Raw genomic sequence first — 18,185 nt, 5'->3', positions numbered from 1 at the left:
TGGAGGGGGGGGGTCACCTTTTACGACAGTGTCACCTCAGGTTCACGTCTAACCCAGTCAGGGCCATTATTGATGACATCAGCACTTGGTGTTGAGGAGGGGGGGGGGGCCTTTTGGGGCCAGAGGAATTCCATTTCAGCCGTGCCAGACTGGTCTATTATTATGATCATCAACTGTGTGTGTGTTATGTTTTTTTTTTTCTTTCTTTCTTTCTTTCTCGTCCCCCCCCCCCCCTCCACAGTTGCTCGGTGTCTGCTTTGTGTCCTCCGCAGCAAAAAGCTAATGTGCTGAAAGGCTGGTTCTTGTCTCCCTGAGCTTATTGAAATCATGTGAATGCCATTCGTGCTTAATCCTTCTGGGTGTGCCATAAAGAGAAGAGAGTCGGCAGCTCCTGAAGAGAGATGAGAGGACCTCAGGGGATTCACTTTGCTTCGCCTCGTCTGCTGAGAAAGAGAGGGAGAGAGGGAGACAGGGCGTTAGACAACTGACAGCCTAACCAAAATATGTCTCATAATTTGATTAGGTTACAATGACAATCTTTATTTATAGTCAGTCTCAGATGCAGGGAGGGGGGGAGGGAGGGGTTTGTAGCATCAGAGTCATATTAGCTGGTGCCGGTTCCATGGCTGGAATCTAAATAAAAACAAGCAAAGCTCATGTAGCTAGAGGCTAATTACAGACAACAGCATGTCCATCTGATGCCTGGCCCCAACTGCTCCAAACACTCGTTTGCCTCATTAGGTTTGTGATCAGTCATTTTATTTAGAGAGGGGTCGCCTTCTCCTCAAAACCAGGATATCAAGTCACTGGAACACCTTCCATATGCATGAGAATTACATCAGAGACAGAGCTGTTGTCGAAGCTTTTGAAATAATAATGCGGCAAATGATAACGCCTCGGGACGCTACAACACCTCATTACAGCTCAGAGTACTTCTTGTAAAGGAGAAAACAGGCTGGAATGAATAGGAAACATGGCGGCGCTTGAACAACAGTGGTATTTATATTCATCCGTTTACATCAAATTGTTGCTTCCCCACAAAAGCCTAAAACAGCAGCGGGGTTTGAACTCGGGGTTAATGAAAAAGTCCCTGGCGTCAAGTTACCTGCTCGTCTGCAGGCGAACCCGTCTGTCGAAACAAACATTTCATTTGTGCGCCACATGTTTCTCAGACAAGACCCCAGTAAAAGTTGTTCAATAAATTTTACCGTCTGTTTTACAGACCTCCCCTTTCCCCCCTGTGTCATTTTTTTAATTGAAAGTAGATTCTAACTTGGCTATAAACATCATTCCACCCAATCAGAGCTGGTTTAGATCAAATGGGTTTGTTTCAATGGGCCGCGTGCTTACAGATGCCTTCAACCTCGCCTTGTCTCCCAGGCTCTCGTACTGTTAAACACTCTGGCACTCTTTTAAGGCTGGGAGATGGCTGTCACTGTATTTTGTCAGCAAAGCATAATATTTCTTCAGGAGTTCTGAACCTGGCACTCAGCGGGGTAGAAATGAAAATAAGGCAGTACATAAACGGAGGGAGTCAGCCGTAAATCACCTAACACGCAGAGGAGGCAGCAGGTAGACGCGCTGCTGGCTGTCACAGCACTCCCCTGGAAAGTAGATTGGACACCAGCCATCATGCTTTAATCAAACTGCACATAATAGACATGTCCCTGCTCTTTTTGACACACACATACAGTACAGCACACACACACATACACACACACACACACCTTGGCGAAGAAGCAAGGCTTTTAGATTTTTCCAACTTGTGCTATTTAAATGTGGCTTATGTTTATTTGTTTGGGTGTCAGAGGTTATTCTTTTGTGGTATCCTAAAAGCGATCTTTGAAGGTTTAAAATCAGCGGTTCACACACACACACAAGCACACGCGCACACACACACACAAAGACACACATTCTTCAAAGGTCGGTTCTCTTTACTGTGATATGAGGCTGGCTTTTTTTTTTTGACATGCTGCGTGTCAAACGATAATGTTATTGTTGGCAAGACTCTTTTATAGCAGCATAATTTTATTCTGACTTTTTCTTTTCCCTTTTTTTTTTTTTAATTAAACAGTAGATGTCTTGCATGGCTGTGGGTTTGCAGCTAAGTGCGGTTTGAAAGCTAACACCAAACAGATGGGGAAGTATTCATATTCTTATGAGAGCAGAATTATGCAGACCACTGAAACAACAGAAAACCTTATCATGCCCCTGAATGATAAATTGTCCCACTGAGCGGAGACACTGGGGTTGTGTGGACTGAGGAAGATGAAAGTCCACTGGACGCCATTCAGGTCAAAATGTTGCTCTAAATTCTTTTGTAGTTACATGTTTCATAACAGATTGGGTTTCAAAAACATCCTTCATGTGCAGAATTATTATAGAGTCTGCTGTTCGGCTCATAAACCGGGGCTCACGCTCCTCACTCGCAGCATTTTCTACCAAATGTAACAACTTTAGAAATGTCAAAAAACTACTCACAGCCCCTAGAAAAAGGTGTGACATCCCCCTTGTAGGTAATATCATTTTAGTCAAAAATAGGATTTTTTTTTAAAGAAAATAAAAAAATAACAAGATCAGCAACACCTCCTGACTTGTGAGGCTTCAACAAATCATGTAGGGATGTGACTAATGATGCTCTCATTATGTGGGTGGGTTCAGTCTGAGGCACTGGAAGGTTGTCAAGCAAATCATTACTGTATTCACTTCAAAAGCAGCGTTGATTGTGTAGAGGCTCTTCAAGAACGAGTGTCCTCAGAGGCCCTACAGGTCGAATCACCAAACTCGACTTTAAATCCTCTGTTTTTCTTTTTAATCCTCCACCTGCCACCAATTTGCTCGCACATCTCCTTGACTTGTTGGAACTTAAACCCAGATTTGGAGGAGGACGTCGCAATGAAACGAGAGAGAGAGAGGTGAGACAACAAACCCTAATCAAATCAAATAATCCGACGTTTGCTTTTCTGATGATCCTTGCGCTGCAGGTTGTTAATGAAGTGCAATTGTGATGTTGTATCACCTGGAAAGTGACAATGGCTCCATGGTGACGCACCGGTCCCTGAGGGGGTGAAGGAGACAGATGCAAGACGATTGGAGAGCAGGCATCGGGGAGGGGGGGAAGGTAAACCGAAGCCAATTGAGTTACAGCTTCATTACATAAAGCCGGCGAAGGTGGTTTAAAGTATATGAATGATAACCCAATATATTGGACATTAGCAGCACAGATTGACATGTGACAGAGGGAGCACGGTAAAGAAAGGAACAGATGGTTCGGCCTCTCTCTGTCCCACTGTCTCTGCTGTAACACGGTATGTCTTGTCAAGGGGTGAGCTTTATTGATTGAATTCCTGCCCTCAGACATGGGTCCTATAGCTACATGCATCAGTGCTGCTACTGGCTGTCGGAAACCCAACACCGGAGCACAGGTTGTGCAGCAGAGTGGGGGAGTGGCCTATTACGACAGTCACACAGTCGCTCCCATCTGTCATCTGAAATAGTGCTTTCCTGTTGTCAGGGTCCTGCAGGATAGAGCCTCATTATCACTTACAAATCAGAGCGGGGACCAAATTATCTTCACACATCTGAGTTTTTCAGTTTTATTTTGTATCTTTCATCAAATTACAAGTGAGATTTTTATTCAGCGGCTTGAAAAGAAAACAAGATTCAAAGCCTCATCCTGCAGAAGATGAAGAGGTTATTATTAACAGAAAAAAAAGCCTTGGATCTGATCTTGTTGTTTGTGTTTGTGTTTTGTTATCCTGTCAGAAGGGTAATTGCTGCGGTTGCAATAGATTAAGGTCTTGTGAGGAAACATAAGTATTGAGTGGACGCAGTCATGCCACTAACCACAGCTTAATCAGGCACTGACCCCACTCCTGCAAACAGACCGCTTTAATTGCTCACAGAAGGCAGCAAAAAAAGAAAATGTTCCCCTTCAACAAACAGTTCATCATTTTGGTGTAAACTATGAAATGATGTTATATAATGATAACCATCAACAGTGATCCAGTGCACCCAAAGTCCTTTCTCATCAATTATCTGTTATTGGAGCCTCTGTATCCTGTGTATTGTGATATTCGTTTACGTTTGATGAATGTTGCGCTCTGTGGGTGTTTTGGTCCCCAGGATATCTTTCTCCCACTGATGTACTTATTAATAATAAATTGAGCGAGGAATGTGTGAGTTCTGCCTCCCTCCTCTGTGATTATAGAGACAAAAGAGCGTTTGAAGTATCCATCTTAATACAAAGACACTTTATTAGATAAAGCTAACTTGCCCAAGACAAATAGTGACGCGGAGGCACTGGAGTAACAGCGGTGATCTCGTTCTTTCTTTCTTTCTGCCTTTTCTCCTTTTCTTTCTCTCACCATTTTTCCACAAATGACTTTTTTTTCTTTTTCTTGCCCACAGGGTGATAATTGTTAGGAGGACAAGATCCATGCAGTGTCAGGTGAGGAGAGGGACCAGGATGTAGGATGTGGTCTGAGGTGGAAGTTCCCGGCTGAGTAAACCCACCAGAGGCTGTCTGCAAGAGGAGTCATGTGTCATTCATTCATATTACCACATTTGCACCCAATCCCCTCCTCCCCCCCCTGCCGTTCTAACACTAACAATACATAATCTTCATGTGTCAGACGTTCAAATGAAAGTACAGAGGCTGTTATTTATGCCTTCGTCGCACCTCTCGGATATGTGTTTTTTCCCCCGCTGCTCTATCAAAGAGCAGTCAGTCACCTCGGCCTTATAAATCACCCTCAAGTTGCACTTTGTGAAAACATGCCGATTAAGTTTGTGCACCGTGGTCGGCCGGGGAAGGCAGTAAATTTCCCTGGTAACAAAGTTAACATTGATTCAGATATAAGCACTTGTCCGCGTGTAACAACGATAACCTTTTAGTAGATTTGGAAAACATATTTGACACCCATTAAAATAACGAATGATTTTTCTCCTCCCCAGAGGAAGGCAGAGTAGGTGTGTTTGGACAGGAAGGAGTAGGGAGGAGGGGGGGTTAACACACTGTGACTTCACGGCTGTCCTGCAGCTCTGCAGCAGCCTGCAAGAAAAATGCACGCCACATGTTAAAGCACAAATCTGAAAAAATTGTGTCAGTGTTTTTGTCGACACTGGGAGGCAATAAACTGGACGACAAGTAATTCCAACATTTCACACAGTTAAACATTCACTTCTTTAATTCTGAATAATATCACACAGTAATATTAATTCAAGATTCACGCAGGTCTGTTTGGAATAAATAAAACAACATTTCACACACAGGCACTCAGATGTGTAAAAAAGCATGTTGAAAAATGTAATCAATCACTCAGTTGATATTGATAAAGTAATTACACTCTGTTACACATCACTCAACACCAACAGTAATTAAATTACTCATATTGCTTTCATTACTCAGCCCATGTTTCTTCAAAGCTCCCACACCCACACATCACATCCTCTGTATGAATTTAACACAGAAATAGAAAATGATGGCAACTAAAGATCCATTTGAAGATATTTACTGACTATAGAAACAACTAAGATTAGCCTTGTTGACACATGTAGGTATGTAGCTGCATTTTCTCTTTTCTCCCACTTTACCACCACTGCCATCCAGGTCACACCTCAAACAAATTAAACCCATAACGACGTAGTAACTGATCATTACTGCAACTGCATAACCGAACCTCAGATTACAATATCTTACTACACAATCTAATCACACATTGTGACACGTTAGTCCATTCTGCATTATTGTGTCACAAGAACAAGTTGCACTGTTTGACTTGGAAGTGTAATCCAACATCAAATAACCATTTTAAGTTGTATGCATTTTCCTGAATGGATATACTTGTAATGAATCAAGTATTCTGCTGACATCGGTATTCAGCCAATGACTATTGCACTGGCTGACAACAAGAAAGTCTTACAGGTTCATTCAAAATGTATATACAAAAACACGCACATCTCTAATGTAGTGTGCAGAACTGTGAAAATGTTGACAAAGCTGCAGCTTTTTTATTTCAACACACTTATCACAGAGTTTAGTGTGAATATTATCACGGATATCCTTGATAGAATAGAATAGAATAGAATAGAATAAAACTTTATTAATCCCCCAAGGGGGAAATTCACATTGTCACAGCAGCAACAGATACAAGACAGGCACACAAAAAGGTAACCTATCACTAATAAATAAAATAAGTAGATAAAAAAATTCAACTAATTCAACTAATTAAAACACAGCTACTGATAGAAAGATAGAAATGTGTGAGATTATTTTTTTAAAAGAGTCAAATGCAGAAAAATAACGTAATGCTGGCTTTCCTTTCCATATACTGTAATGTGACAAAAAAGCACCATTGCTTCCAGTTTGCAACAACATGCAACATAATCTTCTGCAGTCACATGGAAAAAAGGAGGAGGAGCTGCTGCATGTGCGCAAAACTTCACCGGCACATATAACAGCTTTAAAATAAACCCAGTCTGTCTCCCTAAATAAACCCTTGATTAACAGGAATCTTAATAACCACAGCAATTTACACTTCATGGACTTAATTAGATACACCTGAGGTCCGTGTTTTCACACTGCAGAGTCTTTATGTGTTGTGTAGGCTACGTGTGTGTGTGTGTGTGTGTGTGTGTGTGTGTGTGTGTGTGTGTGTGTGTGTGTGTGTGTGTGTGTGTGTGTGTGTGTGTGTGTGTGTGTGTGTGTGTGTGCTGGTGATGTGTTAATATATATTTCTTCAATTATTTCCCAAACAAAGAAACCAAACTGTATGAAACTTCTTTTCATGATTCTGTACTTTTCAGGTATTCAGTCAATAGTTTCCATTTTAAGTGTATACATAAGAGAGTATGTACGCGTGTCCATTCTTTTAGAGTTGATTTAGTCAGGAATGTATTTTCATAATGTCACATTCAGGTTAGCTTCGACTTCAATGAGTTATGACAAGAAAAGCTCATAGTCTTGAATTTGTAAAAGTATCAAAGAACAAAAGAAAGAACAAGTATGCCTCTCTCATTTTCTCTCTGCCAAAAAGCAGGAACACATGTCAGCTGGTTGTGTGTTCTTCCCAAGGTAAAATATTTTTCCTAGCAAAAGCACCAAAGTGACAACTCCATCACTGAAAGTAGTTTGTCCTCTGCAGTTCAGTGAAAATATTATGAGAAGCTGAAGAAGCAGAGCTGAAGAGGAGGGGGCTGGGATGAGTGACGGACAGCTTTGACACACCGGAGCACTTAGACAATTACTAACAGTTTCTGCCAGTCACCACATCTGACACAACACAAACACAGCGAGGATAATTTTACATTACACTGCCGGGCACGGGTCACTTTAAAGGAACACAGGGAAGCCCGTTTCAGCTTGCATTTCAAGGCCAATCATCCAAATTGGCCCCACAACAGAACCGGCTGCCTGAGACTCTCCCTCTCTCCCTCTCCCTCTCTTTACCATGCAACTCCCATAACAGATGATAACCATGAAAGCGGGAGAGCGAGCAGATCTTTGAAGTGCAGCTGTCAGTCAACATGTTTCCAGAGTGGGAACTGTGAGGGCAAAATGGTGTACAGGTGTGGGAGCAGACACACTTAGACCCCACCAGGTCAAAATGATCACAGAGGAGGGGAGGGACAAGGGAGAAAACAAGAGTTGTAGAGGGAAAGAGCCGTGACTTTATGCAAAGTTGAAATTTAAACCCAGAAAACGAAAACTTTACAAAATGAGATTAATACAAAGCAACAGTTTGACATTTTGGGAAATGAACATATTTGCTCTGTAGCTAAGCATAAGATGAGAAGAGAAGATTGAAACCAAACTCACATTTTTACAACTTTACGCAAATTTATTCTCCTTAACTTTTTGCCGTGGGCTGGTGAGCAAGTAATTATTCTTTGTTTTGTCATCATAATCTCCACTTTATAACATCCCTCCTTTTAGCTCTATTTTTGGTCTCCACCTGCAAGTAATTCTTCAACAGCTAGTCTCTAGCTCTGAATATATAGTTCATTCAGAGTTAATTGTAGCTTTTGCTTGTCATAGTGTCTTATGTAGTCTTTTCTGCCTCTAACAAAAAACAATGTAAGTGGTAAAAATGAACTAATACTAAAATTACAGGCTCTGGAACCAAAACAATGAGTTTAAAGACACTAAAGAGGCTTTTGTATCTAAAGGGAGCTGCAGATTTGGGTGATAATTATCTGTTAATTTGTCCTATTGGTAGAAACATCTTATTTAGAGCAGCCTGAATTCTACTTTTTCAGAAATAGTGGACAGAAGTAGGGTGTCGGAGTCACACATTTTAATTCTTATTGTTGATCATTTATTTGGATGTGCTTGAAGGAAAATACTGACATTTTTTCATCTTTCATTAATCCGCTACCTCACATCCACCAATGAATACAACATGTCATGAAATAATGCACTTCAAACAGTGTTTGCTTTCCACCGCTCACGGCCTCTCATTCAGTTTGAGCCGGCATCAAACATCCAATTGACAGACATCCTTGTCATTTCATCATTGGCAATTCACCAGTGTCCACTTTCTGCCGGGAAATGATTTCCTTTTATTTTCAGACAATAGCTTTGATAACAAGCAGTCATTCTTCAAAGCAGTATCCATCAAATCAGTGTACACAACAGAAACAATATAATTTCTGTTGGACATTTTACCTGGTAGCCAGTGCACATGGTGCCAAGATAGTAGTCACATGACCTAACTGTAGCTCTGTGCTTAAGTGTGAACCTGTGCTGTAAATGATAGATTAAGGGCGTATCCATGCCATTGACCTCTATCCTTCTTCCTTTGATTACAGCAATCAATAATAACAATTACCCATTGTTGATAAGAAAAGTGCAGATGTCTAATCAGAAAGCAGTTAATTGATTTTTAGTTTCCTCCTTTAGAATAAGAGAATGAGCACAGGAAAACTGCTTTTCACCTAATATTTTCATAATTGATAATCATAGCCTTTTCCAATACATATATATTAGGTCAGTATCCTTAAGGACTAAGAAATTATGTTCCTCTGGGTTATTTAGACAGCCAGGTTCTGCAAGTGTCCACTGTGGTCCAGGTCTCTCATGGATTTAAGTGTCATATGCGCTGTACACTACTGCAGGAGTGCCACTCATAAAACCAACAAGTGCACTACTAGCATTTAGTCTAGACTGAATCCAGCCGCATCCAGAAATAAACCAAATATTGTCTTGAATGTTACAAGTTTTCCTTCAACACCATCTGATTGAATTCTGTCCAGCCCAGCCCTCAGCAGGAGTTTTCTTTAACGTCTTCAGTGTCCAAACGAGAACAAATTTCACATTTACATTTGTTCTGCTTCTTTAGCACGTTCCTGTGAGGTGACAGTGGTTCCCAAGACAAAGTGACCCCTTTTTACTGTGCACGTCTTTGACCCGATTTCACCCTCGTGTAACTTCAATGGCTCTAAATTTGGAACAACTCAAGTCACTTGTCAAACCTGACAACACTGTCACTTCTGTTCACTCCAGCTTGGCCGTGCATCCGGGCTAATTGTTCCCCAGATGTGAACATACACCAGCCATCTAATCACACTCCATTCTGATGTGTGTGTCGGAGTCCAGGTTAATCTGAACTGAGCGTGAATTTCATAAAAAATCAAAAACATCCTGATTGGCTGACAGTCCTGGTTAGCTGTGTGATTTCAGAGTGACTATGCCATCTCCAATGGACCTGGACCTCCTACTGATGAGTGCTCAATGGAAATTTGTTTGAAAGACACTCCTTAGAGATCTTAGACACACACACACACACACACACACACACACACACACACACACACACACACACACACACATACACGTATACATGCCTACACAGACTATCAGAGAGAGAGAGTCCAAACTCATAACTGTCAATGATGGACAGGTTGATGCTGAGACTTTTTGAAGTGACAGGACGGGCCAGGTTTCCGCCGCAGACCCCTTCAGATTGTTTTGCATTTTCCTCTGTTATTGCTGAGCTTAGATGTTCACTGGGAAAACACAATATTCCTGTTGTTGATATTTTTACACAATGTCTGTCTGGGTTGTTTGACTGGGCAAATTAACAGGTCTAATGGTTGGAATAATTAGGAGGGCAATGTTTTGTTCCAACGAGCACTCTGCCAAACAGCTGAAAGCAAAGGTAAGAAGCAATTCCCTCCCCGTGTATACATGCCAACACATGAAAGTCATTTAGCTGCACTTAACTGTCGAAAAACAATTAGGGCAAAGCATAACAACATCTGCATGCACGACTTCTGTAACATATTTTCTGTATCCTCCCTCTCGCCGACAGAACAGGTATTGGCAATCCTCAAATGCAAGGTACACTTCATGAATTTTACATTATGTATGATCATTACCATAACGATGCTATCAAAGATATTAGGAGCCTTCAACGCTGTTTTCTCTTACACAGGGATCTCTCTCAGATCTCTTGTCAAGAAGGTGGGTATCATCTACTATCTTCTAGCATGCACCGTGCGCAAGCCCCCTCTCCTAATGAGTGTGTATGCATGTCTGAGTGTACAGTATGTAAATTCTGGTGTTGAGTGATCGAGAGGGGGATCGACACTGTCTGTGGGTGTGGGTGTGTGAGCATGTGTGTCATAAATCTTTATAGAAGAGGCAGCATTGTCTCCACCACTGTGTTGTCTGATTTATCTTGAAATCAGTGAGTGCTTTGCTTGCTATTACCACTTTTTTCCCTCTCTCTCTCTCTCTGCTGTTTTCGTCTACCAAAAAATGAGCCCCTCATTTCTTGTTTTTTCATGAGTTTGGACAAATCGTATTATTGTTCCAGCTGCTCGGAACAAGAAACTATGGGATGCAATGCACCTGTGCCCACATGTGAAGTCTGCATTAAGCACACAACATATGAGAAGTGGGTGGTTTGACAGATGTGCAATATGAGATGGAGTAATTAGCATTCCCATCTAATGGTCTCATCTCTCTCCTGCTATTGTCTCTCCCCCCCACCACCCCCCTTTCTCTCCTCCTCTCTTCCTGGGCGACGTGACGTCCTCTGAAGCAGTAAAATGAGGCCGGTTTCTGTGTTGTCCTTCCACCGTCGCAGCAGCTCACAAACAGACCGTAATTATTTTCTGCCAGGGACAGGATCAGTGTGGAGAACAAAGTGCACACAAAACACCCTTGTGACAATTGGACTGGTTTGTACAAAATATGAGCTGCACACACACACACACACACACAGATGCACACATGATCACAAGCGGACAAGCATGTTTCCACAGACACATAAACACACACAAACACGACGAACGCAGACACTGAACAAGCCCAACAGACATCTTCCCCTGCTTGTCTTGTTATACTGTGATTTTTTTTTTCCCACAGAGAAACTGATTTGCTTATTAATGCAACAAATGCTGCCAGTTTTTCTGGCAATCTTGAAAATGTTGTTTACATAGAAAACATGCAATCACGTGTTCCTCTGCTGTTATTAACATCTGCAGAACAAGACAAGCGCACAGAGACACACACATACATACATACACACACACACACCTCATGTATGCAGAGAAACCATCTATCTAACAATCACTCAGCACGCTGCGGGTTTCCTCCCTCTGTCTGCTGGCAGTAAATTGGATGGTCTCCTATACATATTTTCATATGCTGATGGCCATACTAGTGGTGCAGGCATCCCGCTGAAGTGATTTGTGGTGCTCATTTGAAAGTGATAGGACGCAGGCAGCCACTGAACTCCTACTCAGCGGTGGCTGGAATCAGGCTTGCCTTTATTGCTTTACAGCTAGCGCAGTAACCTGGGCACATTGGTAATGGGCTGTTGTGCTAATAGGCAGATAACACATCCAATCCATCACCAACTTCCCAGAATGCATGTGTTGTTTGCTTTTAAGTAACAAATGCGGGGCTGTAGCGACTGAAATATACCCGTCCATTTGTAAGGAGCCGTCCATAAATGAACAATAAATCCATTAGATTGTGCCAAGTTCGTTTCAACTACGGGTAACAGGCGTTTTAAACAAGAACACACAGTTGTTAGTGACAAATGATGTAGCACATAAAGTCATAAGTACTATGTACAAAGTTTCTCATTATTCACTCTGAACTCTTTTTCTTATCAAACTGTCAGACTCTGTGGTTGTTATACAATGTGATTATACCGTCCTCTCTCTCCTTACCCCCCATACCCCCTGTTCTCCCGCTCCTCCATGATTACCACACTGCCTCGAGCTAGTGAATTTGAATTGGGGCCACCTATTATTTTCCCCCCATGTGATAGTAATTATTTACAAATTTGTGAGTGTTCATGTGAAATACAGGATGTTCTATTAGAAGTTATGTGTAACAGTGGGGGAAGGTGGCAAGGTCTTGATTCTGAATATGCTATTAGTGCAATCAGATTAAAACACAGCCACAGGTAGTTGAGAAGTCAGGGTGGAGGAGCCCTGAGACACTGTTAACCCAATCAGATTAATATTACAGATTGTCATGACCGCCTTTGTTTTCCATTTGGGAGAAGCTCGGGCTCACAGGGGTTGGGGACTCGGTGAATGTGATTACCCACAAGATACAATAGGGCACAAAGAGAGCATCGCTTTTGGCGCTGCTGTATTCAATAAACCAGGAGAACCGGGCCGGATTCTCGCCCATTATATTTCTTAATTTGGCGAATCTTCACGCAAATTACTCAGGCCGGTCTCATTTGGGTGGAAGTACAGATTACAGAGGGAGGATGTAATTGCAGGAGACGTGGGGCCGCTCTCTGGGAAAGTAGTGAGGCTGATTGCACAGGAAGTAGTATTACTGGCCATGCATAAGGAGACGCTGATAATGTGGCACTCCACTGCAGCTTGTGTAAGAAATCAGCACGTGAATCGTCGATGAAATGATGTGGCAATCTCATCTCCACATATTTAAGCTCATCAGTAATAAATACTGTTGAGCATGTACTGTGTAATTATACAGAGATATACACCACTGTGATTAGTGCAGTGGAACCACCCGACGCAGCTTGTGCTACTCTGTGGCACCCAGCAGTTTAGCTCATGGCCTGGAGCGTGCCACAAGGCGCGAACAAACACACACTCAAAGCTTGCTCTTTGTCTCTGTATGAAAAACACACAAGGCACAGACACCCCTGCAGAGACGACATTTTTAACAAAAGGATCTGTTCGCTACCTGATTTCACAGAATGGGACAGAAAAAAAATGTCTGAGAGAGAGGGAAAGATTGCAGAGATTGGATTCTTAAACAACAGCTCTTTGTGAAGCATGATTGGCTCCATTACATATTTACAGTTTAGATAGATTGATCAAGTGATAATCAATCAGATAACAGGTAAATATGATCAGTGTTGAGAAAGAAAAAGTAAAAGATAAACATCACTGGTCATTTGCTCTGGCACCAGACAGTTTGATGGTGTTCAGGAAAGGCTTGTTGAACTGGAGGTGGAGAGATTCATAGCATCTCCTCCATAAAGAACCTGACTTGAGAAGATTATTGACCCGTCCCAAAGCTGAATTGTAACCACGCCAACTTACCATCCTCATGAACACTCACATATTTCCCAAGTTACGCTGCTACATGCCAGAAGATTTTCAAATCTGAACCCATTTTAAAAACATGGGAGATCACAACAGACAGATTCAACCAAACCACTTTAAATGTCTGAACGCTCACACTAGACTAGATTCTGCCAGACCACGGGACCACATACCTGTTCTACTATTTCTAGTAACAATTAACACAGTGTTGATTCCCAAGACATGAGATGTCACATAAACTCACCTGATCAACCATGACTTCAGAACAAAAACAAATATGGAGGACAATCGATGACCTCAGCCGGCTGCCCTGGCCTGCGCTCCTTTTATGCAGCAAAAAACAGAAAAAGAAAAAAGAGTATGGGTGTAAACCTGGCTGAGGGGACAGTATAGGCACAGCTGCCATGTTTATAAAAGTCCACAACATCTGGTTGGTGATGCTTCCTGGTCTTATCCTCACTGGCTACTGTGGATATTTCACACACACAATCATAAATATCAAACCTGTCAAACAATATGCGAGAGAATCATTTGGACAAATAAATGTCATTGCTACGAGCCTCCAATCAAGGGGGCAATCAAGGGGCAAATCAGGCCTAAACTCATCTAGCGTGTAGCCAGTCAGACCTTTAATCTGACTGTTTGGTGGCTTAAACAAAACAAAGCAAGGAGCTCCTAGTCATAACTACACAGGAGCCTTCTTCTATAACTTCTAATTACACCTCTGAGATCTATCTAATCTCCCTCTCTGTCTTTGCATATTTACACTCTTGTTGGACCATATTCTTTTGTCATCTTGACATTTAGTCCTGGTTGACATTGTGCAGGATGCACTATTAGGAAGAAATACTTTCTTGTGAGGAAAAACTTGTAATTCTTGGCAGCACATCCTCCTCTTTGCTAACTCTATCTCTCCATCTCTATCCCTCTGGTGTATGTATGCAGCAGCTGCTGTGGCCAACATGCTGAAGGGTGTAGGAAGGGGTTTGCGTGAAGTCGATTCAATATCACACAAACTACACCTTAAAACAAAACAAAACAAAAAAAAACCAATGTTATTGCCTGAAAACATCCAATAATAGCCAATTAGATCATCAAAAACCTTATTCCCAGCAATACAACCTCGCACAAATACACAGAGCCAGGGATAAAGGAAAAAAAATGCAAAGGAACCCTACGGCTGTTAAACTTTAAAGCTCCTGCTTCAAAAACTACATAAAATAAATAATCTGACTAAAACCATAACCCTGGGAGACCTCGCTCACTGCCTCATAATTGTCTTCTTTCATGACACCATCCATCCAGAACATTAGGCCTGTGTTCTCAGGCCTGCTGGGTGCTATCGCAGAGGGCAATCGCAAATGATGGAGGGGGGGGCGGGGGCAGCTTGACCTCCGCAGGGAACTCTACAGCCCCGTGCTTATCCAACCGTAGGGATCTGGGCCCTGCATAAACAATTTCAAAGACGAGGCAAGATTGTTGCAAACAGCCAAGTTACACTGCTGGGGCACAGTAAACACACACAATGTACACATGCATCATTTATACACACATAAACATGAACAAACGCGCACATACTGTGACTTTGGTTGTTCACTAGGTCTTTCTTTGAGGCAATTTCTGGTTTCAAACAGGATCTATAAAAGATGAAACAACCTTTGCACTCATCTCCCTCTGATGTTGGGAGACATACCTGCAGCCAGTGTTATTAGTTACTGCTTGTATTGATATGCACCATGCCCGGTTCAGCGTGTTGGCGGGCAAAAAACCACTGTGTGTTTCTCCCACGCCTCTTCCCTTCGGACAAACAGACGCACTCTGGCCTCCAACCGCAGCGTTGTGTGGGATATGTACGTCTAATTGGGTCTCAGAATAACAGCAGAGAGGAGGAAGAGGCTATCAAGTTTAGCATCCAAACTACACTGGTTCAGTCAAAGAATTCAAAGCAGGATTATGGACAAACAGGCATTTGATTGAAAGGGTTGTGTTTCCACAGAGAGGTTATATATATACATACATACATGTGTTTTTTTTCTGAGTTTCTGTGGAAGCGCTGGCTTGTGATGATGAAGTCAATCCCAGCTCACGCGCTGCTGAGCATTCATCATAACAAGCACAACTCAATTTAGCACAAGCCAATTTTCCTGCCTCCCATTGAAAGTCATCTGCGGTGGGTTGTGCTATTCAAATCACAATTGAATTCATCTTTCATGGCTTCATCTAATAGAAGCCTCTCTAGTCAAATCCAGCCCTGTTAATTTGCTCATCAATATAGCATAAGCATGCCTGTAGGGACAGACAGTACAGTAACTTAACAGGGCCGATTCTTTTTCATCAGCGTGCCCTACATAATGTACCTGCGACGTTTATTTGCTGTGCAGATAGAAACAGTTATCAAGCTCAGCCAGGCAAAAATAAAACACTCTTACTTCTTTCTAAAGACAATTGTGACGGTGCAGTCATTTTTGTGTGTCTCTGTGTAAGCTATGTGTTGTGTGTGTGTATGTGTGTGTGTGTGTGTGTGTGTCATCCCTGTGGGTTTGCAGACGTCAATAACACTCTATAAATTCCTCCAACACATCCATAATAACTCTCGATAGGGTTCTCTGCCCTTTACTTCAAAGATGTATTTTTGTGTGTGTCTGATTGAAAGCACAAATCAGTAATATCCATGAGGCGTAGCTGGAGAAGTGAAAGTCCTAATGATCATATTTATTAGGCAAGTGAATTTGTCACAGCGAGATGATATGATGCTTTACTCAGGAGCATCCTGTAAATAAGGGTAATTAGGTACTCTGTTCCTCTTCAAAGCAAACAGCAGCCTTGCTGGATTTACTGATGTATCTTTCACTGGTAGATAATCATCACCGCCGTGTCTGGAATCATTGGGTGTCCATAGAAATGCCTGTAAACACCTAGAGAGTAGGTTGTTTCAAAGCTGACAAGCATGGGTTTATGTTAAACACTGCAGTGGTAATGTAACATGCCAATAGAATAAGGGCTTTATTAGCACAGCTTTCTATCATGGTTTTATTTATAAAGAGGTTTCCATTATTGTTTAATTGATCATTTTCTAATTCTGTAATGAGAAGTCATGAACACAAATTAAAAGATTCTTAAAGTAAGTAATTAAAGGTCAGTGTTTCATGTCCTCACAATTACCAGGTCCTCATATGGTCAGTGAGAAACGTGTCACTGTATACAACCCCTCCCTTACGTTTTTTTTTATGTTCACACTGTTTCAGTGATAACCTGAGAAATTGCAAACCTTTCCTTTAAGCTCAAGTTTTTGTGTCTCAAACAGAAAGAATTCGTTTAACAATAAAAACATATTTTAAAAAGACCAAATTCATATAACTGAGACCTTTCTTTTTTTATTGCTTCTTCCAAGAAAGCTGCACAGGGAACAAAAATGTGAACAAGGTAGCGATTATGCTATTAAGTTTTCGGTTTTGGTTATGAAAATGATCCTGTGAATGATGTCTCTCTCCCTCTCCGACATACTTGCATTGTCTTTTAAACGAAAGACCACTCTGACCACACAACTTATGGAAAATGGCTGCAAAGAATCCAAACCAAAATCCACCTATTATCAACTTATTAGCATTTAAAACCCCTGTAAAACTGATGACGATGAGCCATGAGTCTTTTTTTTATTTTTATTTTTTTACAATCTGACAACCAAATCTTTGTTTATATAATAAGTGATCTGACTTATTAACCACTATAAGTCACAATTAATAAACATTTATTAGAGCAACGTATTTAAAGGAAGGGTTAATTCAAATGTAGCACTATCAAATATCTTGTGTGTGTATCTTGTGTGGAAAATGCAGAGAGATCTGGACTATGGCTTTTCACAATTGACAAGGAAAGCATCCATCTGTCCACATGCAGCCTCGGTCTATTTATAAGACGGCCATTGACTGACAACTACTCCTTGGGCGAACTATAAAAGACCAGTGCTGGCTGAGAGGCTGCATGTGTAGCTATTGATTACCAGTCAGAGGAGCATAAAACATTTGGGAAACAGTGAGATGAGTAGCAATCAGGAAAGCTAGCGTTCCCTCAGGCAGTTTATAGACCCATTTGCCTTTAACGTATGAAATATTCTCCTCCTCTTCACCTTAAGGGAGAACCATAAGTAACCCATTGTGCAGAGAGTATGTGCTCCAAGACTGGGTGCCCCCCTGAAGGCATTGCTCTTTGCCAGTAAAAATCCTTACAGGTTCAGAGGTCAGATGTGTGTATATGACATATTGTTGTTTTACATGGCTGGTGATGACCCCAGTGGACTGTCAGGGGGATTGCTTAGTTTTATTGAATGCATTTTGTCCCATTTATATTCATGTTTATCAGATAATGCCACAGTAGCAGACTGAAGATGAGAGTATAGCAGTGAGTTAAAGGCTCTGATTCATCCGTAAGGTCATAAAGTCATGTAGAAGTGTGTGATACATGTGGTGTGGTATATACATGCACCGCACTGTTAAACTGAAACATATCTGTATTGATTTTTAATATCAAAACAGCAGATTAGTATTTAACTTTTAATTATGCGAGAGCATTCCAACATGCATATGAAACCAAAGATCATCACATGGATCAACCGGTTTGCTATTTGCATTTCAATC

At 41.6% G+C, this 18,185-nt stretch overlaps 1 long non-coding RNA gene across 1 annotated transcript; it reads left to right on the top strand.

Moving 5' to 3' along the window:
* The first annotated feature begins 9,814 nt into the window (after window positions 1-9,814).
* Window positions 9,815-17,188, top strand: LOC146965205 (uncharacterized). The gene is made up of 4 exons (XR_015034617.1): window positions 9,815-10,160; window positions 10,314-10,342; window positions 10,437-10,465; window positions 16,943-17,188. It is a non-coding gene; the product is annotated as an uncharacterized LOC146965205 (long non-coding RNA).
* Window positions 17,189-18,185: the final 997 nt, after the last annotated feature.

This window comes from Trachurus japonicus, chromosome 21 (assembly GCF_045865225.1).
Source record: "Trachurus japonicus isolate A0001 chromosome 21, Traja_1.0".
Lineage (NCBI taxonomy): Eukaryota > Metazoa > Chordata > Actinopteri > Carangiformes > Carangidae > Trachurus > Trachurus japonicus.
This window is presented reverse-complemented; position numbering and strand designations above follow the sequence as displayed.